Here is a 23,082-nt window from a genome sequence, read left to right on the forward strand (position 1 = left end):
GCGCAGGCTCAGTTGTTGTGGTGCACTGGCTTGGTTGCTCTGTGGCATGTGGGATCTTCCCAGACCAGGGCTCGAACCCGTGTCCCCTGCATTGGCAGGCGGATTCTTAACCACTGCACCACCAGGGAAGTCCCTAGGAGGCTTTTTTAAAGAAAAAATGTTGTTGACAAATTGTCTTGCCAGGTATATAAAACACTGATTTTGCTATGTCATCTAATCTAAGGTAATGCCCCTTTGAAACTAGGGAGAGTGGGCTTAGGTTAGTGCCAGGTTCCTTATCAGGAATACCAAATCAGGATTTAAGGAAAAATGTTAGAATCTAGCCCCAAAAGCAACTTCCAAAAAGCATCTCTGAAGGCCAGAATTAAATCTCTACAGTACTTTCCCCTGCCTGGCTCCAAAATGAACTTCTCCTCTTGGCAGGTATGCTTGAGGATGTAGACTAAAGGGAACAGAGGCACCAATGGGTGCAAGGAAACAAGGGCAAGGCCCTGTCATTTGTGTGGAAGATAAGTAAGAGTTTGCAAATAATTGTTGTGAGTTTCCTTAGAGGTCACTTAAAAAAAAAATTCCCCTGGACAAATTTCTTTACTTTCTAGCATAAACATCTCCAAGCCTGAAGGCAAAATTTGTGTTAATATTTACACATATTATAAGCACTTGTTTGATATATCTCTTTAGTTTATACTACATGTACACCAATAGTGTCACTGAGTGAAACTACTTTTTTGTTGTTGTGACAGGTCTTGCTCAGCCCCCAGCGTGGGTGTGTGAAACAGTGTATATGGTCATACGTGCTGTTTATTTGATTTATGTGTATGGGAAGAGTGGAGACTGAGTTAACTTCCCTGTGTCCCCATTTTGCTTCTCTGGGTTTCCATTTTTTCCACTTGTGAAATTACAGGGCTGGAGTCGGTGAGCTCTAAATTCTGTTCCAACTCTACCATCCAATGATGCACCAGTTTTTTTTAACTATGTTCTCATCGCTATTAAACATACATTTTGTGCTCCAGCCAGTCAGTATCCTTAGCAATACTGTAGGGTCCTGCTTCAGGAAAACTTGTCATAGTTGGGTACAAAATCATGAGTCAGATGAAACTGTTTTTTCGCTTTACAAAAATGATATTTGATTTGCAAAATAATTTTGGAATGGTGGTAAATAACAAACTCTGGTTGCACATTTAAAATAAAAATTTATTTTTAATCCAAGTTTTCAGGAAAAGTAGTGTAGACTGAAAGATACATGCATTAAATCACACAAAAAAAACCTTTAAATCTCATAAAATCATAGTCTATTGGAATGCTAAAGGAAAATTTCAATCCAACATCCTCAATTCACAAAGTAGGGAACTATGGAACAAAAGAGTTTACTTACTTGCTCAAGATCACACAGGTAGTTAACAAAGGCTGTGCAAAAAAATCAATTGCAGAATATTTCCCATATTTTTCTCTATTCATATTTTGGGACCACACCTCCTCATTTACCTATGAAGAAAAAAATCACAGATGTTGAGTGCTTAAATTGAGGAATATTGTCTAAAATAAAATTTAAAGTTATAATGCAGACTCTCAATTTCCTCATATGTGGACACATCACATTCTAATAGTGTAAACAGTAAATTTGCATGCATTTAAAGTTATCTACTTATGAGCTCCTTAATTTTGCTGAACTTTGAATTGCCACTGAAATAGTACCCTGCTATTATTTTCTTAAATTATTTTAGATTTTTTTGTTTTTTCTATAAATAATATTGTGATTTTTATAAGTACAAAGTGGTATCTGTCAGTAATATATTTTCTTTTTTTAAAAAATTGAAGTATAGTTGATTTACAGTAATATATTTTCTAATACTGACATTCATTGAAATTCCAGATATGCTTGTAAGTATTAGTAAGATTGGACTCTGTTGTTTCCAATCATGTAAATCAGTTTTATTTTATGTATTATTCTTTTCACATTCTTGTATTAAATACTAAGTAACCTTCTTTTATATAGTTATCATTGTAGTGCAATGATTGGAAATTAAATATTAACACAAAATACTATTCAGTTTCAAGGCACATGGCTTTATTTTTGCCATGGACCCCAGTGTTGGAAGTTAGGAGGGCTCTTTAAAACTAATGCTTCTAGCATTTCATTGACTCACACTACATTGGTCCCTCGATCACCCAGTTAATTTTAACCTTGACCTCCTACAGCTGTACTGCCTTACTCAGTCCAAAAAAACTCTCTGCTTCCACCCTTTCTGCCTTTTATGAAGCAATAGTGGAGAGGAAAAACAAAACCCATTCCTTTAAGAAAGATTCCACCTCCTCTCTCATAAGCAAGTGCCTAATGGTAATTGTGGAGTCTCTACCAAAGTCACTCACTTTACTACTCAGTGCTGGGAGAAGCTGCTGCCGCCACTGCTGCTGCTGCCGCCGCCGCCGCTGCTGCTGCTGCCGCCGCCACCGCCGGTCTGAGGCTGCAGTGGGTTTCCGTGCAGCACTGCAGAATCCACACCTAGAAGATACACACGTCTACTACCCTGGACACAAGAAAGCCTTGGATCCTCAGTGGGTAAGCAAATCTTTTATCCATTTTGTCCAAAAACTGTGGGAAAGGGAGTGATCATGGAAAGGATTGCTCATCAGACATGCTTAAAATGGATTATGTTAATTTGTCTTCCTCTGAGGGGGGTCTAGATTTGTGACTGGCAAATGTCCTGTAGAGTGGAGACTATTGTCTGATATGTACCCCTAACACATTTTGGGGGGGCTATTCATAAAAAGGCTAACCTTGATGCGTGCCAAGCTTTTTTCATTTTTTGCTTTTTAAATGCAAGAAAACATCTAGCCACTCCCAATATCTCTCTCAAATACTGCAGATATTTTAAAACGCCACATAAAATGACAGGCCGAGCGTTTTCTAAATATTTTCTTCCCAAAGCCAGGAAGCCTTACCCACGATCCTTTAGGGGTATTTAAAAACCATAAGGCATGGTTAGATTTTGAGCATATGGGATATGGTGGTAGACTAAAATTTCTGTAGCTTTAGTCCAGTGGGGAGAGAAAACGAGGATAAATGAATAACAGTTTGTGCCAAGCCAAGATTCATTTCCCACACTTCGTATGTGGGAAGAGGAAACTACATTTTAATTAGCACATTTTTAGGGAAGAGGGAGGGAATGAAGATGAGGGGGATGGCATGAAGTATTTGAGGGGGAAGAAGAGAGTCTGCAGAAGAGGAAGGAAATGAAGGGGACTGTCGCCAGTACCTTGGAAACGCAGGGAGATAAGCGTGGGGAATGAAGTTTGTTGCTGTGTGTTAGGGTGGGGTTGACCCAAGGGACCATGAATAACCGGAATGCCGCTCGGAGGGTGTGCTTGGTAGTGGATTCGTGACTGTGGAGGACATGTATGCGGGAGGGATGTGCAAGTCGTGGGTGGTAGAGAAAGGTGAGCGTTGCTGGGAGGTCTATTTCTATAGTAGGTCGTGTCTGGGCGGCCGGGGTGGGCGGCCCAGCGTCACCTGTGGATGGATCCACATCCCTGCCACTGAGTGCAAAGTTTACCCGGCCCCGAATTCATTTTGAAGGCTGTCGGTGCCTTGACTTTTCACCTCCAAGAGATCAGCTCTCATAAGGTCTCAAGGCCAGGGGCCAACGTCGGGGTGGAAACCCTCGACAGATGCAAGTGGAGCTCATGGAGAGAGCTCTTGCCCGGCCTCTCAGTGGAGGTGAGCAGGGGAAAGAGGCGCCCCCAAAGGCAACTGTGCTGAGAATACCCAGGCCCCTCCTACGGGGGGCGTGCGGAGGTGGAACCTTAGCAGTGGCCTCCCGCTGAAGACCCAGCAGCCGGTGTGGGCGGCTGAAGCTGACTCGGAAAGCTGTGTCTCGGCCTCGGGAGCTGGGCGGGGGTGGCTCGCTCAGGTTAGGGAGGGCGGCATCTCCAAGGCTCCCCTCCTCCCGCTTGTAGTCTGGTTTCCGTCGGGGTCGTTTACTCCTCCGACCCTCAGGGGACGCCGCTAATCGAAGCTGCCTAGCGGGGAGGACGTTGAAGAGATGCTAGGCAGCTGCCCCACACCAGGCCCTCCCAGAGGCCAGGCCAGTAGGGGCCCGGGGCCGCGGCTTCAGAGACAGGGTGAGGGGAGGTAGGGAGGGGGCCGCAGAGGGCGGGACCAAAGCTTTGGAGGGGCGCGAGAGGGCGCGAGGGGCCGCGCGGGGCGGGGCCTTGATGAGGCGGGGCCAGGAACATCCTGTGATTCCGAGGGGCGGGGCCATGAGCGTTCGGGGGCTGCGAGGGGCCGGCCTGTGGGGGTGGAGCCAGGGGGAGCCTGGGGGCCTAAGGGCGTGGCCTTAGGGGCGGGGCCAGGGGACGCTCGGTGGGCGCTCGGCCAGTCCCGCCAGAGCGCCAGCCGCCTGCCGGTAACGGTCGCGGGGCCGCTGGGCGGGAGGGGAAAGAAGGGGGGTTTAAATTATATTTTTTAAAAACAGAGAGCGAGAGCTAGAGGCAGAGCGACCCAGGTGTCGCCGCTTCCTGCTACACAGGGCTCGGCGCCCAGGTCCCTCCCTTCTCACGCCCCCTCCCCTTCTGCCCTCCCCTCTGGAGCCGTGCGGCGCTTAAGAGGCGGCGGTGGAGGATCGCGCGGCGGCTGCAGCCCCGGCGGCCGCGGAGAAGGAGGGAGGGAAGCACAAAGCCGGCTTCGCGCTGCGAGGTAATCCTGAGGGGAGAGAAGGCGCGGCCTTCCCGCCGGTCCTCCCGGCGGGGACGGCGGGCGCCCGCGCGGGCTGGGCTGCGGGAACCCTTCCAGGGGGTCGCGCGGGGGTGGGGAACGCAACGGCTCGCGGGGTGGAGGGGACTGCCTATTGGCTGCCCCTGCGGCCTCAGGTGGACCCCTCTTCCTCCGGGACTGGAATGGGAGCCTCGGGCTGGTTCGAAGAGGGTGGACCTGCAGGGGAGGATCTCGGGACGCCGGGGGTGGGCCCGAGTCTTTCGGGCGTCCTCTGGTTTCTCCCGGAGGACGGGGAGTTCTAAAAATCAAGAGCTGGCTGAAGCGTCGGTGGCCCGGGGTACTTTAAGCACTGAAGGTGCGCTCCAGGAAGGTGGTAGGTTCCCGCGCTTGGAAAGGGTGGAGGTAAGGGAGGGAGTGTTGGTTAGTTTTGTTTTCCTCATTTAAACAACTTATGTTACAAGTTGAAAGTATTCAACCAAACCTTTCTCCTGTAATTTGCGTTCCCATCCCCCCCGACCCACACCCACCCCACCCTTACAAACGTATACATGTTAGGTTGCGCTTCCTGCCCGGGGTGACAGGCAGAGTTGGCAGCAGGTCCGCTTTGCTGGTGTCCAGCCTCTTTGGGGGTATGCTATTATAGCTGAGGCAAGACCACAGAGACAGGTAGAATAAGCTAGGCCTCTATTAGAATGGCAGGAATGGCCTCAGGTAAACTTTTTTGTTGCAGAGATTTAATTGCAAGTAGGTGCCCGTTTAAAATGGGAGCGTGAGTAAAACCACTCATTTCTTTGGCACATGTGCTGTTGCAGTTGACCTGCTAGAAAGGTATGGCGAGAAATGGAATTTAACTCAACCAAGAGGCTTTGAGTGAGGATTATATGCAAGTTTGGTGAAGGAGTTGATAAGGTTTGGGGAGGGGTAGGAATCAGCTACATAAACGTGCAGGCACGTTTATGTTAAATTGTACAACATGTTAGATTTAGCAGTATGAAATGGTTGATTTTCTTGGAATGGAGTGCAACTGCATCATACCGGGTACATCCTAATTTTGACTTTAGAAGACTTCTAATGAGACTGTTAAAGAGAGTAAACTAAGAACACAACGTAATTTGTCGTTTTTAAATAAGATGCTTGACTCTTTTTAAAAATGTGTAATTAAGATATGGGACCTATTCATTTATAGGGTTAAGTTACTTTATAACTATGTATAAAGTTTTTATATCTGAGTCTCCATTGCATTGTAATTACACTGTAACTCACTCATTTTCCTCTGCTTATATTGAGCAGATTAACTTTGCAGAGGGAAGACCAGAAAAAAAAATGGCCACTTTTGCTATATTTAAGTGTTCATTTTTCCAAAGAATTCAGTCTGTGCTCTTAAAACTCTTTAAATTGACCGCAAATGTTGGCATGTTGGTATTAGTTGCTTTTAAGGAAAAAAATTGGTGTATCTGTTTCGAATGTTAAACATAATTTAAGAGTTCTTGAGGTAGTTGGGTATGAGGCATTCAATATGTTGCAGCTTTTTACAGGTATGATAGAAGAAAATGTTTGTTGGTAAACATTTGACATATGACATAGGTGATCATATGACATCTAGGAACTGTTTTGCATAATAGAAAGATTGTATTTTCAGAACATAAGTTTTACATTCCGAAAATGAATGAGAAAATTATACTGTACACTTTGCTATTTCTAACCCCCTTTTTCAATAATGTTACACTGGGATGAATGTGGGTTCTGCTCAATGATGTTTGAAGTGTGGATTTGGTCTTGGTAAAACCAGAACATCTTTTGAGACTAAGAGGACACAGCATCAGCCAACCTCCTATACACAATCCTAAAACCTAAATACAGGGTGGGGCCCAACCTCTGGGGTTGTGAGGCCTCCTGAAGTAGGTCTGTCGTGTCTCAGTGTTTTTGTCACACTCAAGCCTATACAGGTTGTTAGCTGTTTAATCTCTCGTATCTCAGAGTAGTTGGTTAGCAGTACAGGGCAGCACTTATGTATGTCATCAGAGTAAAAGAAGCATTTCTGTTGAAGGAAGAAGTCACATAAAAGCATAAAAACCCAACTCTGAACAAATTGGGTTTGTAAAATGTTGGGGAATGATAATATCAGAATCTTAACTGAGTTGTTATATGTGAAGTGCTTAGAATATAGTCTGGTACTCAGTGTTTTATGTGTTTATCATCGTCAGTATAAGATGACATTTTTTTTGAAGGTGGCTATATCCTGCAACCCAGCAAGTGAAGACTCAGCAGATATTTGTAACAGCCAATATTTATTTGCTCTACCTCTGTGCCAGGCACAGTTTTATATGATTTAATTTACTTGATCCTCATGACAACCCAGTGCCTAAACAGACATAGAGAGGTTAAGTATTTTGTACAGCTACTAGGCACAGACGGGCTGGTTCTGAACCCAGAGCCTGGCTTGAGAGTGAGCCCGCATAACTAGTAGCCCCTGCTGCTATTACACTTGTGGTAATTCTAGCAAATCAATGAAGTACCTTCACAGTATCTCCAAGACTACAGGTGTGCATATGCCTTGTTTAGTAACACCCTCCTGTGTTAGTACCACCAAGTTGTGTTTAAATGTGAATGGTGGTAATCTGCGTTAAAAGTAGAATCACCTTTTGACTTTGGAAGAGGATTCTCTTTTCACACAACATATGTTTAGCTAGGATGCTAGAATTTGGGCTGTAGTATGTTATCTTTTTAATTACTAAAGATTAAAGTCTTTTTTGTTTTTCAAGCTTGCCAGATGTGTAGGGCTCCAGATGGTCCAGCAGGGCCCTTGGAGGGATTCTGGTTCTGCACTAAATCAGTAGGCCTCATCTTCTGATTACCAACACCACATATTAACCTGAGGTGAATTTTAACTTAAGTTTGTTCGAAATTCCACCTGAGTTGCCTCTTAAAATTAGCCTTACATGGAAAGATGTCACTTGTGGCTTTTACTTTGTCATTCACATTCCTCAAGGAACTGTGTGTTGCTGCTTCACCAGTGTAGTGGATACATCAGGCAAATTAATTATAACCTAAATTAGTAGCTGTTTTACATAATGTTTAGAATATTGTAGAGAGCTAATATGTCCTTTGTTGGCAAGTTAGTGAAAGGTAATATTAGGAAAAAATGTTTAAAAACAAGCATACGTTGAATTAAGAAAGCTCAAACGGTACTGAAGACACAGGTCACTAATCTGTTTCTCATACTGAAAATGCTAATATGTTTTTGCTATAATTAAAATTCACTGCTGTTTCAGATTCCTTTGGAAATATTAAACTTGTAGAGTTTGAATAGAAAACATTTTAAATGTTTAATCAAGAGTACTATTCTTTCTTTTAAACATAGACACCCTATTTGAAATTAATTGAGCAGTCATAGACTGTGTCTTGTCACTGAGATTCAAAATGGGTGCCCTGATACTTTATTTCATGTCTTCTATGTTAATGCTTTGTCATTTGATCTTGGGGTCCATGCCCCAGTATTTCTAGATGCGATTGTTACGAGGTGTTTCAGGTCCTGCTAGTGACTAAATTTTCTTGGCTGAAAGCCAAGACAATCTCAAATTTTTACTGCAATGGGTTGTGTATATTAAGAATCTTCTCTAAATTATATGTTATCAGCCTTTCATTGACTATGGCTTGAAAGAAAAAAGTCTGTTATCCCTTGTATATCCCTTATGTATAATAGTTAGATGAATTTATTTTTTTCTTCTAGCAGTAGCTAGTTATGGACACACATGAGTGTAACCATACTACTTGGGGTATGCCCTTCCTTTCAGGTTAGTTAGAAATGATTCACTTGGCATTCATGCAGTGAATATTTGAATACCAACAGCATGCATAGAACAGCAACTTTAACTGAAAATTAACTGAAAGTGTTGGAGAAGAAAAGGTGTGTGCGTTTTTTGTTTATTTCATGTGTATTTTAATGTTGATCTGTTATATGTGGACTAGTCGCAAAATCAAGTTCAAAAGTAAGTTAATTGCACAGTTGAAAACATACTTGAATGTCAAGAAAGTACTGTTTAACTTACCCTAAAGTCTTAGATGATAGCATAGATAATGAGAATCAGTCTCTTGTTTCTTTAAACTATTCTTTGTTGGGTATCTTTGAAAAGCTGCGTTAATAATCTCTTTTAGGTTTCTAGGACATGACTTACTACACTGAAGGCACAATTTAATAAAGAGTATCCTAGAAACCTTAAAGAATGAATGTGGCTTTCAGAGTTGTCTAGCATAGCTCAAAAAGTAGTTGCATGATCACCAAAAGGTATAAAATGGATGAAACCCATCCCTGATATTAAAAGGCTTTTTGTTTTTGTAAATTTCCTTCTTAGGAAGATTGTATAGACTAGTTTTTAACTATGCCATAGCTGAAATGTTATTATGAAAGATGTTTAGACTTTGACATATAGTTATATCTTTATAATGAGGTTAGATCTAACTTGAGCTTTTTACCTGATGTCAAGCTGATCTGTTTCACCACCATATACTTTACAATTACTTGTTTTAAAAGTTGGCTTTAGTTAAAGCTTAATTGGAAATGGTAAGGCACCCTGATATAAGATGAACTTTGAAACCTCTTGTTTTAAATTGCCTGAAACTGGGCCTAAGGATATTGGTGTATAGCAGTACATTAACTAGCATTTAAGATTGCTACCTCCTCAAACAAGACTACAGTTTGAACCTTGGGTTATGCAGCTCACTTTTTCTGCCATAGGCATACTGACTTCCATAAGATAAAAAATTTCCCACAACCAGCCAGCCAGGGGGTAAAAACACTTTTTATAAACTTAAGGGCAATAACAACAACATATGTTCTTAAAAGCAATGTCTCAAGAAGCACACCGTATATATTAATAAAACAATTTAAAAAATTTGTTGCTCACAATGTGCATTAAGGCAAGTAATATGAAAACTTAATTCTAAGTAACATACATGAAATTGTTACTTTATTCTTTTTGCTAGCTCTTATACCCCTTTGAATTTGTTCTTGTAATTTTTCACTCCCCCACCAAGGAAGTGCTTACTTTGGATGGAAGAGGAAAGGACAGTGCATGTGTGAGTTCAGGAGCCTGTTTAATTCAGCTCTCATGGCTATTGTTGTTTGCCTGCTAGGGGAGCTGGAATTCCAACAATGTAGAAAGCAGTCAGGTTGGAGAAGTGCTGAGTTTTATCAGTGTCTTGGGGACTTAGTATATGCCTTTAATTTGTCACCATCAGCAATGTTTCTGTGAAGTTCTTCCACAATGGCTCAGCTCATCCTGTGCAAGGACAGCATTTCCTTTTCCCCTTTCCATACAATATTCTTATCCTGTCATCTTTTGATCTGCTGGAATGACTAAATGCCATAGCAAAAAGATAGGTTTACTCAGTATCCTCATGGAGAAGGTAGTTAGGCTTATTTGGTATGTCTAAAGAAGTATATTTTGGGATCAAGGCCTCCCCAGGGACTCTTCTTTAAGAACACTCTACTTTTAATCCTACAGAAATTAGAGCCAGCAACTGTAAGCTGCGTTGTTACTTCTAATCTCATTTGTCTTATTAGTACATAAGAAAAAGATTCTGTAAGGTCAGCCTTTTAATATCTAAGGAAGTGGTTGGGGAAGGGTGATAGAGCTCAAGTGGAGTTGTGAATGGGCTTAAGTGCATAGGGCGAGAGTGGACAGGCGAAAGAGATTGGCAATGAAATCGATATATTTTTCTTATTTCTTGTCCCTACTCCCAATGCTTTTTTTTCTTTTTTTAATTTTAAAACAATGTTCCTTTTACCTTGCCTTTCTCCTTTGACTTTTATTGCTAGGACTGAGTTTTCTCTCTCCTAGAGAAAGGTGGAATTTTTAAGGTGATTCCTGTGTGACTGCTGAAAAGTTTGGCTTTCACCTGGAGGTTGCACTAAAAAGAATTTCCTTCCATCTCTCTCCACAACTGTCTGCTTTTTAAATTAAAAAAAAAAAAAATCTCTGAAACAGAAGTGTAAGAAACCTTACTTGTCATGTAATAGTTGGGAGCCATTATGTATTAAAGTAAAAGACATATCATTAATGAATCAGAAATCCATATTATTTAAACCCCTTTTTTTGGCAAAACTAGATGTACAGTAATTTTATATTAGGATGTTTGGTTCTTTTTAAGTGGGTATCAAAGATTACATGAATTTTTTCAACCAAAAATGTTGAAAGTAATACAAAAGTAATATATCTTTCATTGGTCTTAGTGAACGTTGATAATGACAAAATCATAGTTCTCTGAACACTTTGCTGTCGTTAAATACCTTAATGAGATATTTAATAGACAAGATTTGGTCACTAGCCACTGAAAGACTGTCGCCTCTGTAGCAGAATGTAATAGGAAAGGAAAATTTTATGCCTGAATAAAAGGTGTATCTGCTTGACATAGAAAAGGCTCTGAGAAGCTGATTACTTGGTAATCACTTGAGTTAGGTGATTTTATATTGTATTTGATGTTTTATAATCTGAACTTCCTTGGGCTCTTTAAAAGTGTCTGGTTGGACCATCAGCTTTTGATGAATGGGTTTCTGGAGGGATTGTGACGACCAGTTAAGTGCTTTGAAGAGGGAATCCCTGTTTTGTATCACACCTGAATGTCACAGAACATGCTTCTTGGTGCTTTTGTAATTTGGGCCCAAAGGAAAGAGTGCCATCTACTGAATGGCCAGCATCGAGTTGAGCAGCCCCAAGTTTTTGTTGCAGAACTTTCAGCTGGCTCCTGGAGAAACCAGACTCAACTTCATCGAAGGATTTGACAGGATCTTAGCACCAAGTGGAATTGTTGCTTGCTTAATTTTAATTATGCTTCCCAGCAGGAGGCCTAACCACATGATGAAGAACTAATTCACTCCTTGTTGGAATGCATGGGAAAGGAGAAACTTGAAGAAATTGTTGAGACTTAATGTTAAAAAATAGTCTAGCAATGGTTAAATCATTGTTAAATTAGAAGTGTTAGAGAAAGGTATTTTAATGAGGCATGTTTCATTAGTAGTGCTGGTTATTGATGGTCCTGCAGACAATAATAATGTTGTTTAAAATTTGTTTGGGGTTCAAATTGTCAATCATTTGTTTAACTGGAGGTAAGGGTTTTAAAAGTATTTGAATAATTTGGTTTGTTTTTTTCTTTTGCCTTTTTCTTTGTCTCAGGTTCTAAGGCAGTGATTCCTACTTGAGTGAATTCACTGTTTCAAAGTGGATTTTGTTGTTGTTTTGGCTTACTCAAGTGGCCTCCTGTTTTGTTTTTTGTTATGTTTTCCCTAACTTCCAGAAACTGCTTATGGTAGTAGCCATGGGTAGAATTGGAGGTTGTAGAACCAGTTATAGGTCAAGAGTGGAGGTTTATGATACCTGGAATAGACCCGTCAGAGCCAGACAAGAAGGAATTGAAAGGAAACTTTGTTATGATAAGAAGAATATCTTTGTTATATATCTATTATATATAATTACTTAATTAATCAGTAACCACTTTTCTCAGCCCTTAAACCTGCCAAGGATCATGTTAAGCACTTTACATAAATTACCTGAAGTTTAGTTAAGTAACTTGCCCAAGATCATACAGTTAATAAGTGACAGAGCCAAGACTTGAGCCCAGGGCTAATTCCTTTAAACGCTGTGCTCTACTGCTATTTATTTAAGCTCATTCTTGTTGGTGACTGCACAAAGGACTTGAACTGAGGTTAGAATGATATTTCTACCTCTGCTGGAAAATATTGGTGGTTTTTGTTTGTTTGTTTTAAGAGGGTGATGAAATGGGTAAATGGGATTGAGATTTCACTAGAATCAGGAAATATATGAGAGATGGACTTTCAATATTTGCTATTTGGTTTGTCTATAATGTTCTTTTTCCTTTTGCTATATTATTTATTAACTTAAAACCACAAGAAAAGTTTATTATTGAAACATTGAATTGTTTCACATTGCTTAAAGTCTGCTACTTCTTGGGAGGAAGGGTTAAGTTACTGAAGGATTTTATGCTGGATTTGCGGGGAGGAGCAGAGTTGGGGGTAGGTAGGGATTTGTTAGTCTTTCTATATTTTGCTTGCTCCTAAATACTTTTAGGTAGTAGTACTTTTTGATGTGGCAGTAATATTCCATGTCCACAGCACAATAACGTTCAACCATGTGCTAGTCTGGTCCTGGAGGAACCTCAACTTGTGCGCATCAAGTATGCTCTGTAGACCAAATGAGTACCATACCTCACATTGTGTACTTATACTTTTGAATGCATGTATTCTCAGTTAAAAGAAATTTAACACCTGACTAATATTGAATATGTTTTTGGTGTTTTAAAACATATTTTGATCTTAAAAGGCATCCTTATTACTTTAAAAGGTTGGGAATCATTATTTTGGTATAACCCAAAGCTTTTAAAATTATAGTTCAGTGATGGTTGTGCTGTGTATTGTAAAACCCAGTTACTCTTTTGGGACTTCTGACTCTTTCCCTTCACATGTAAGAGCATAAAGTGTTATTGTCCAGAAAATCCCCATAGGAATATCAATTATGTAACTCTTTGGGATTCTGACTCTATCTAGTCAAATGTAAAAGAAGCCAGCAACAACTAAGACGACTATACAAAAGATGTTACTTGCCAGTGTGTGATGAATGCTAAATGACAGGTACAGATGACAAATGCCGTAGGTCATCTGGTCAAGAAAAGAGCACCATGGATGGAATGGTCAGAAAAAGGTCCCCAGGAAAGAGGAATAAGGGTGGGCCTTTAAAGGCACAGTAGGATTTCACTAGATGCAGACCATGGAAAGGGTTTTGGCAAGAAATTACTGTCCATGAAAATAGTAATCCTTTTTGTGTAGCATGACAGGAGATAGTTTATAATCGTGGTTCAGTCTCGTCTCACTGTAAGGCACTTGAAGGCTGCAACATACTCGTATCAGAAACAGTGCTGAGGACACACTTCCCTAGGAGGTGTGTTAGAATATTGCAGGGGAAGGGGGAGAGAGTGGTAGGTGTGGTGAAAATCATGTACCTTTTAACAGATGTTCTCTCTGAACCCCATGTGAAAATGATTGGTTCATAGAAACATCCTTCTACTGCTATTTTGAAGCCAGTAATGCTTAAGAAAGTTGGTACTTGAAAAAGACTTTAGAAATCCTCATCATTCCCAACACTGGACAAGGAAAGCCTCCTTTGGGGAAGAGGTGTACATTTTTTTAAAATCCAAATTTATCCATCATTTACTGTTTGCTGAATGCCAGAGTAAAGTTTCATTGATGGTTCTGTTATAACTTTTAACTTTAATGTGTGGATAGATAGAGTTGTTGATACTATGAGGTATAATTTCGACTTAGCTTTTATAAATAACATTGTCTGGTTTTGGATTTTAGAGAATTTGTTCCAAGTGTCTGAATTCTCTTAGATTTAATAGTATTTATCACTTACTATTTGAAAAATACTTAGTGTAACTATTCAAGTTATTTTGAGCAAGTCAGTATTTCTTTTTCACTGTAGTTTTTTAAATATATAAAATACGTAAGGGGTTGAGATCATTTTAAGATACATTTTAGTTTGAAGATGCTGTGATTGTAGTTCTAAGGAAGGTGAGTTTACCAATTAGTGGCTTTAGCTGGAAGGTAGCCAAGAAACCTATGATTGTACTATATGATGGTCCTGGGAATAGATCTAATAGAAAGCCAAGACCATGAAAGTCCTTGGCTCCGTGTATATGTGGCAGTTTAGAAAAGGACATCATCATTCTAGGAACTTGTCAACTCCCAGAGTTTTTTTCAGTTCTTCAGAAGCTAAGGGCCCTTGGCAATAGACAATGGATGGACCCTTTTTGAAAACAATGAAATAGGCAAGGATAGCAATTTTTCTTAAAGCCAACTATAGAAACATTGTAGCATATTTTTCTAGAAATGGTGCTTTCCATTCCCATCACAACTTTATTATGTTTAGTATATTAGTTCCTCATAAATATTTCTCTGGCCTCTTTTTAGCTCTTCTGAGCAGCTTTATGCTTCCTTTCACTTGTTCATTTGTTCAATCAACAAATATTTATTGAGCACTTACTATGTGCCAGGCCCTGTTCTAAGTGCTGCGAATACAGCAGTAAGCAAAACAGACAAACCCTCCTGCCTTAATGGAGTTTATATTCTTGGAGGTAAAGAGAAATAAATAAGTGAAGTATATATTTTGTTAATATAAATATTATGGAGAAATATAGAGCAGGGGAGGAAGATAAAGGGAGTGTTAGTGGGCAATGGCAAATTTAAATAGAGTGGCTAGGTGAAGTCCTCACTAAGAAGGTGACATGTATGCAAAGACTTGAAGAAGGTAAGAGAACGTGTACAGTCGGTATTCTGTATCTGTGGCTTCTGCATCTGCAGATTAAATCAACCACAAATCAAAAATATTTGGGAAAAACAATTCCAGAAAGTTCTGAAAAGCAAAACTTGAATTTGTTGTGTACCAGAGCCTATTTACATAGTATTTATAACTATTTACATACCATTTACATTGGATTAGGTATTATAAGTGATCTAGAGATGGTTTAAAGTATATGGGAGGATGTGCATAGGTTATATGCAAATATTAGGCCATTTTATATTGTGTAAAGGACTTGAGTAGCCACAGATTTTGCTATCGCCAGGGTCCTGGAACAAATCTCCCTCGAGTACTGAGATGACTGTGTAATATCAAGGGGACTATCATGGCAGGCAGAGGGAATACCAAGCATGTGGTACTTGGTGTTGGGAAGCCACTGGATGACCCTTAGAAGTGGGACACGATCTGACCTATGTTTTAAAAGGATTGTTTTGGCTGTGTTTTGACACTAGACCATAGTGGTACAGTAATCTTGGTGAAAGATTGTATCTGATAGAGGTGGTGAGATTTGAGTGGATTCGGAATGTATCTGGATGATAGAATCAATAGAATTTACTGACTGGGATGTTGGGTATAGGTGAGTGGAAGAAGTCAAACTTGACTCCAAGGTTTGGGATGTAGGCAAAAGTTTTCAGGAGGAACTGTTTTGGGGAGTAGGAGAGAACAGAAGTTCAGTTTGAGACATATTAAGTTTTTTTTGTTGTTATCTTTTTTTTTTTTTAAACTATTTATTTATCTTTTGGCTGTGTTGGGTCTTAGTTGTGGCATGCAGGATCTATCGTTGTAGCACGCGAGCTCTTTGTTGTGGCACGCAGGCTCAGTAGTTGTGGTGCACGGGCTTAGTTGCCCCGTGGCATGTGGGATCTTAGTTCCCCGACCAAGGATCGAACTGGTGTCCCCTGCATAACAGGACGGATTTGTAACCACTGGACCACTGGGGAAGTCCCATGAGACATATTAAGTTTGAAATGTCTATGAGTGATGTTGGAGTAGATGTTTCTGTGAGTGGAGATCAGTGCATAGTTATTGGCTGACTGTATAAAATTGGGAGTTGTCATTATTTTCCTCTTTCATTTAAAAATATTTGCATATTTAATGCCTTTGATGACTAGAATAAACTTTGCTGTAGTAAGGGTTTGATGTATTGCTGTATACATCTTTATTCTTTGGAGGGGTTTAATCTGTCTTGTAAAATCTAGAATTTACTTTGACTTCTAAGGACACTTAGTCCCAAAGGAAATCTTTTCCTCTAGGGACAGAACAATTTACTTTTAAGCAAAATGTGAAAACAAAAAGTGTTGTTACTGCCCTTAAAAATGTGTATGTGAATGTAAAATGGAACAGTTTGACTGATCCTCCAAAAGTTAATGTGGTTTAATGGTTAAAAGTAGTAACATATTGATAGTTTCCATTATGACCCAGCAATTCTATTCCTACATTATACACTCAAGAGAAGTGAAAACATGTTCACACAAAAACTTGTACACCACTGTTCATGGCAGCATTATTCATAATAGCCAAAAAGTGGAAACGACCTAAATGTCTATCAGCTGATTAATGGGTAAATAAATGTGGTATATCCATGCAATGGAATATTATTCAATCATAAAAAGGAGTGAAATGCTGATACATTTTACTACGTGGTTGAACCTTGAAAACATTATGCTAAGTGAAAGAAGCAAGACACAAAACGCCACATATTGTATGGTTCCAGTTGTGTGAAATGCACAGAATAGGCATATCCATAGTGACTGAAAGCAGATTGATTAGTGGTTGCCAGGGGCAGGGGATAAGGGAAATAGGGAGTGTCTGCTTAATGTGTACTGGGTTTCCCTTTGGGGTGATGAAAAAGTTCTAGGACTAGATAATGTTGATGGTTGCACAACATTGTGAATATACTAAAAACCACTGAATTGTAAGTTTAAAAGTGAATTTTATGGTGTGTGAATTATATCTCAATTTTTAGAGGAAGATACCAGGAAAAAAAGTATATGTGCACACCCATATGTACACAAGAACAACTGAAACAACTTACATGGATCTTATTTCTAAAATCAAACTGTTTTCCCAGTAGAAAGTTGATGAAGCAAGAATTACCACACTAAACTTGGTTTAGCTTGGTTTGCTTAAAGAGGCAGAGTTAAGATACTTATATCATTCAGGTAGAAATCAGGAAGCAGTTTGTGATCCTATTGGTGGCAAGTCATGGGTGAATCTAAATGTTTTTAAATACCCAATTTCATGGAGATGACCTAGATAAGCAAAAGAAGGCTCTATTATTATCATTTCTATGGGTTTCAGAGAGCAGGAACCAGTTTATAAATAAGTTTATTAGGTCTTAAGTCATTAAAGATGGCTTAATTTTTTTCTGCATGCCTGTAATTAAAAAATATGGAGAACTCAATTCCCAGCAATTTTTTTCGACAACCCAAGATGATATTTACCTTCTTAAAAACATTATTACCATCAAAGAGTTGCCTGTTGAGGAAGTACAGGAAAGGATTGTCTTTAACTTTTATGTACCACTTACCCTAATGTTATTTTTTTATTAAGACATAATTCACATACCATAAAATTTACCCCCTAATTTTATTATGAATATACATATATTCATATATTCCTTTATTAGAATAAAAACATCTGGAGAACAGAGGTCCATATTATTTGAGTGGCTTGATATGTTTTCAGCATTTTAAGGGAAGCATATGAGAGAACCAGACCGGAACCATAGTGGGAAAAAGAGACACTTATGTAACTGACTCCAGCACCAACCTGAGAGCAATGCTATAGCAACAGTTTAAAGGAAGTGCAGGTGGGCACAGAAAAGGGAAATGTTTATTCCAATGGGAAGAAATAATTCATGGAGGAGGATGGAATTTGAGTTGAGCTTTAGAGGATCTCTTAAATGTTGAAGAGGAGAGTAAATTACTGACCAAAATAATAGGCTATGCAAAGGCATGTGGATCTGTGGATGGATGTGGTGGGAGAGAAAACAGGAAGGTAAGGTTGATAGCACCAGATCATGAAGGCCTTGGGTGCTATTTTAAGAAATTTAGGTTTTATTCTGTGGCACTTATTTTAGCTAAAGAGAGGCATAATCAGATGTGTCTGAGATTTGTTGTTGTGAAGAATGTGGTGATAGAGTGTTGGCAGAGAGGCAAGTTAGGAAGCATTGAGAGATAAGCAAATGAACTGAGGCAATGGCTTTGAGGTTAGAAAGGGAGGAATGGGACATTTTGGAGACAGAAATCCATACAACTTGCTGAACAGTTCAGATGTTGAGAGAACATTTGATCACCAGGGATAGAAATTTAAATATTGTGTTTTACTCCATTTCGAATACTCTGATTTATGACAGAGGCAAGATGCACCTGTAAAACTAGAAATTAGGTGGATTCAGCAAGTCTTGAATGTATCTTTTCCTTACTATACATAAAAGACTTTAGAAATGTGACTATTTCGTAATCTTCTTTAATTTTTACTGCTTGTCAGCTATTACTCAATTTTCCAATCTTTGGATATGTTTTCATTTGTGCATTTGGAAATGGTTGAATAGTCATCATTTTGGCAAAAGAATAGTATTTTTGTTTCCAAATGAAACTGCCTCCCTATGCTGTGCTTTTGTGTTTCGTTTTAAACTTTTGTGTAGTGGAATAATAAAAAAGAACTGAAGGTAGTATTGGGCATTGCAATATTAAGTATTGTACGCTGTCATTACAGGAAGTCATTGTGCCATCTTGAAGTTTCCCCTTTATTACATTTAGTGGTTTATCTTGTAAATTCTAAAGTAACACATGGTAAGCACCTGTAAGAAGCAATTAGAAATGTCAAAAGAAGTACGTGCAAAGTCATTTGTTTTTTTCTGTGTAAATTTAGTGGAGAATCCAATCCAATAAGACTTTTTTGCACATTTGTTTAATGAAACAACTAATATACGATTTGGCTCCTCTGATGTTTCTCATCGCTTATTTACAGGCATGATGGGCCATTTTTGTTTGTTTGTAATTCCCATTAATAAAACATTTACAAAGAGAGTGTTATATTAGGACACAGTGCTTTTATAAATGGCTGAAAGAAGATAGCAGATTTGACAGAACTGACTTCTAAAATATTGCAGTATAAAACTTGCTTTCGTGCTTAAAAATTCTAAGTATTAAGTAATGTTTAAAATAACCTATTCAAAAACAACTCAATAAAATTAAAAAATATTTTATGGACATTACAATATAATGAGAGTTTAAAAATCAGAAACAAGAGCACTCGCTGATTTGTTTTTAAAGCAAGAATGATTTTATTAACTTGATTTCTAAGGTAAACTTACTATTTGGGTCACATTTTTACGAAATCAATTTCATTTAAAAATATTTGAAATTAACTTTTGAGTATGAAATATGAGGACATGAAACAAAATCCAAAAGGCACAAAAGAGTATAAAGTGAAAGTAAGTTGTCACTCCATCCCTGAACTACTACACTTTCTTTCTTCCTTGTATATTATTCAAGAGATATTTTTCATTCTTTATTTTTAAATTCCTGAATCAATGCTTTGCCTGCCTACACCTGGTGGTTGAATTGCTGCAAAAGAAATATAGCTTTAGGCTCAAAACAACCTGGGGAAATAGCCAGCCCTGTTCTTCTCATAGGTGTGGTTTCTAGATTCATTGTCTCTTTTTATTAAAGAGTGTGCTTTCCTAGCTTCCCCTCCACTTAAGGCAAAGGTATGGAAAGTGGGAGGTGGTAATTGTAATCATCTTTCACTCATATTTTACCCTAGGCAATGACAAGTAACTTTTATGAAGTGATACATGCTAACAAAGCAAATTCCAGCTGAGAAGTGCTCCCATGCAAAAACATTCTCTAGTACCTAAGAAAAAGAATGGTCAGCCTTTCCCATCTTTGTGCATCTACCCTGATATGCCAGCTGGACTGGACTGCTTCTAAAACTTTACTTTTCGTTTTTTAGTGCTTGGCATTATTTTGTTGACTCTGCCTTTGGCTGTCCACCAAGTCATAAGATTTTCTCCCAAGCCTTGGGATTACCTGACTTGGTTTCTTTTCTTCTTTCGATGGTATTTAATAGAATGTCATTCCTATGGAGATACTGTAAATAATAGTTTCATATTTGTGCTATGTGTGGAAAGGTCCTTTTAAAAAGTTTTCCAATGTATTTTTAAATTTTTGCACTGGTTATCTTTTATTGGTCATTGTTTTCAATTAACATATGAAAAGATTCAGCAGTGATCAGGTTCCTCAAGGAGGAGTGTCGGGCAAAGGTCATGGTCAGGAAAGCACCGTGTGTCCTCTGCACTGGGCCTTCTTCAGTGGTATTTGCAGAGCTGCTCATGTTTGAGTTCCTTCTAAGAAAGGCAGTAGTTGAAAAGCACCTAAGCTGCCAGTACTGTAGAAACCCCAGCAGTGTTTCCTTTCTTCACGTTGACATACCTGTTGTCATACCACTGGTAACCTCTTTGGAACACTCCGGCAATGCCCTTAGGGGCAAAATCCTGCCTCAGTATCCAACTTGGCAGCTCCCCTATTTTAACATCCATGAGTTTCTTCTTCACTGGTGCAACTGATGCCATCTTGGAGTCCTGGGTGTCTGCCAATACTTTTTATTGTGCTAAAATACACATAATATAAAATTTACCATTTTAGCCATTTTTAAGTGTACAGTTCAGTGGTATTAAATACATTCATAATGTTGGGTAAACATCACCAACATCAGTTTCCAGAACTGTTTTCATCTTGTAACACTGAAATTTTATACCGATTCAACAATAACTTCCCATTCCCCCTCCTATATTCCTGGATCAGAAATATTAAGATCAAGATTTTGGGTGATACAAAATCTGTTATTCCTGTTCCTAATCAAGATTGTAATTTGAAACCCTCTATACAGGTCTGTATTATGCAGCAAAGATTGACATTCAATCTTGAATATATGATTGACATTCAAGACCCAGGAATTGAGACAAGGGGCACAGAACCTATGGCCTTTGATACACATTTCAAAGTGAAAAATTTAGCTGCATTATAATTGGAAGAGACCTCACCCCTCAGCTGTGTAAATTATATGTTGGTGGATGGGAGAGGGGGTGATAATTATGGGAGAGGCAGGGATCAGCAAACTGGTGCTAGCTGACCTCTGCCCCCATGACCCAATAAAAAGGAATTTTCCCCAGTAATAGAAATTGGGGTTCCACAGGTTTGCAGGTTTCATTGGATGCTAAAATTCTGCCTTTGTTGAATCATTCAGACTTTCTATTATGAGCAGAAGTGGGAATTCTCTGTAAACTTTATCATTTGGAGAGGCAAAGTTTGGGAGAGTAAAGAGGAGGATGAAATCTAGACTCATAGAATTTTGGAAACCCTCACCTCATTTTTATGGGCGAAGGACTTGGTTTGATTGAGTGAAATGACATGTTCAGAGTGGCTGATCTAGACTCACAACTGTGATTCCTGACTCTCAGCCTAGTGCTTTTTCTACTTTATCACATTACCAGCCATCTTAACCCATTCATGCAATTCTAGGGTGAGGGAGTTCACCAGAATTCCACTTGACCTTCCTTAGAGCAGGGTTTAGGCAGGATGGGAGACCTTCATCTCTTAGGGATTTGAAGCTGCTTTTCAAGAAATAGTTGGTACCTTTCTTTGTTTTAATCTTTCATTGAATTAGGGAGTGTATTGTAAAGAAGTTTTTCTTCTAAAAATCTGGACCATGTCGTGAACTTTCTTGTTATCTTGACGAAAAGCTATGCTGATCTTCTATATATAGTTCCAGTTGAAGCATGCTCACCACTGAAGCAAGTCATGTACATGGTAAATGTTACTGACATGTTTAGGAACATTATATTAAAAACTCAAACTAGATGTGTTTGGCTGCCTTGATTTTTTTTTTTTTTTCTTTCTGGAAAAGAACATATTTAAATGAGAAACAGTTCCACCCTCTGATGAAAAGAAAAAGTTTTAGGTCATTTGTTTCAGTAAAATAGATGATAGAATTTATGGCCCCAATTTTCCATTATTTTCAACTAAGTGTCCCATTACATAAGGCACAGCGAAGGAAGAAATTGGTCATATTAGAAATGTTAATGTTTTAGTATAATTTTGTGATTAAACTCATTTATCAAATAAGATTTTTAGCCATCATATGTTGCATCATACCAAGGACTTTGAATGGAATCTATCAGATTTTTTTTTCAGTGTTTTGGTATAGCATTTGGTTTCATGACAACAGTTTCAGTAGGCAGTGTTCAAGATAACCTGGTCTTTTCAAAATATTTACTACATATGGCCTTATGTAATACATCCTTCTCAGGAACTGAAAAGACTCATTATTATGGTGGGTGTGTAAATAAAATATAATTGCTTTTGATTTTACTATGAGTATAAAAGATGTGTTTTGATCTGATTTTAAGCCAATGTTAATAGGAGTAGGTACAAGGTCAGAGTACTTTCTGGAGAACTTTGAGTTCAGTGTTTAAGTTGATTTAAACTATTTGGGGGCTAACTGTGTTTCATGATGACAGTATTTGTATTTAAAACCTTATAGGTCAATTTTATGAAAACCATGTCATGTTTCTTTTAAGTTAATTATTGATTTTTTAAAAGCTTCTATTGGTGCTTCTCCCTGAGATTTTGGTCTGTAGAGAATAAAATGTCTTTTAAATAGACGCTTCAATTACCTGAAATTCCTTGGGTCCTTTAATGGAAGATAACCAAATGATTAAGCACACAAGGGAGTTTCAGGGATGTATTGGAAGCAATGACTTCTAGGTGGGTGCTAAAGTCAGCGCACTTTGACTCCTGTATCTTCTTTGGTCTACTGTACTTACAATCAACATTCAGAGGGAAAACTGTAATATTTTGCACAAGTCTTAAGCAATAAAGATAAATGTATTCACGAATGTATATGAAACCAGAAGTTGGAATGATGGCTTTTAGATTTTGGAGGAACATAAGTGAGAAGGCCACATGTTTGGCTGGTTACTATAAGAAT

General features: G+C 38.9%; 1 protein-coding gene across 5 annotated transcripts in view; it reads left to right on the forward strand.

Annotated features, from left to right (window-relative positions):
- Nucleotides 1-2,427: 2,427 nt before the first annotated feature.
- Nucleotides 2,428-23,082, forward strand: part of ADD3 (adducin 3) — a 122,557-nt gene continuing 101,902 nt past the window's right edge. For 2 of the 5 annotated variants that reach the window (XR_014249253.1, XM_082408299.1), the window contains exon 1: nt 4,414-4,696. The gene's annotated coding sequence lies outside the window, so the exon portion shown is untranslated. Of the gene's footprint in view, nt 2,561-4,377; nt 4,697-5,067; nt 5,088-23,082 lie in introns of those variants that run through there. The other 3 variants (XM_082408300.1, XM_082408304.1, XM_082408303.1) reach the window with 3 other exon arrangements.

This window comes from Balaenoptera borealis, assembly GCF_965194805.1.
Source record: "Balaenoptera borealis genome assembly, chromosome: 10".
NCBI classification, from domain to species: Eukaryota; Metazoa; Chordata; class Mammalia; order Artiodactyla; family Balaenopteridae; genus Balaenoptera; species Balaenoptera borealis.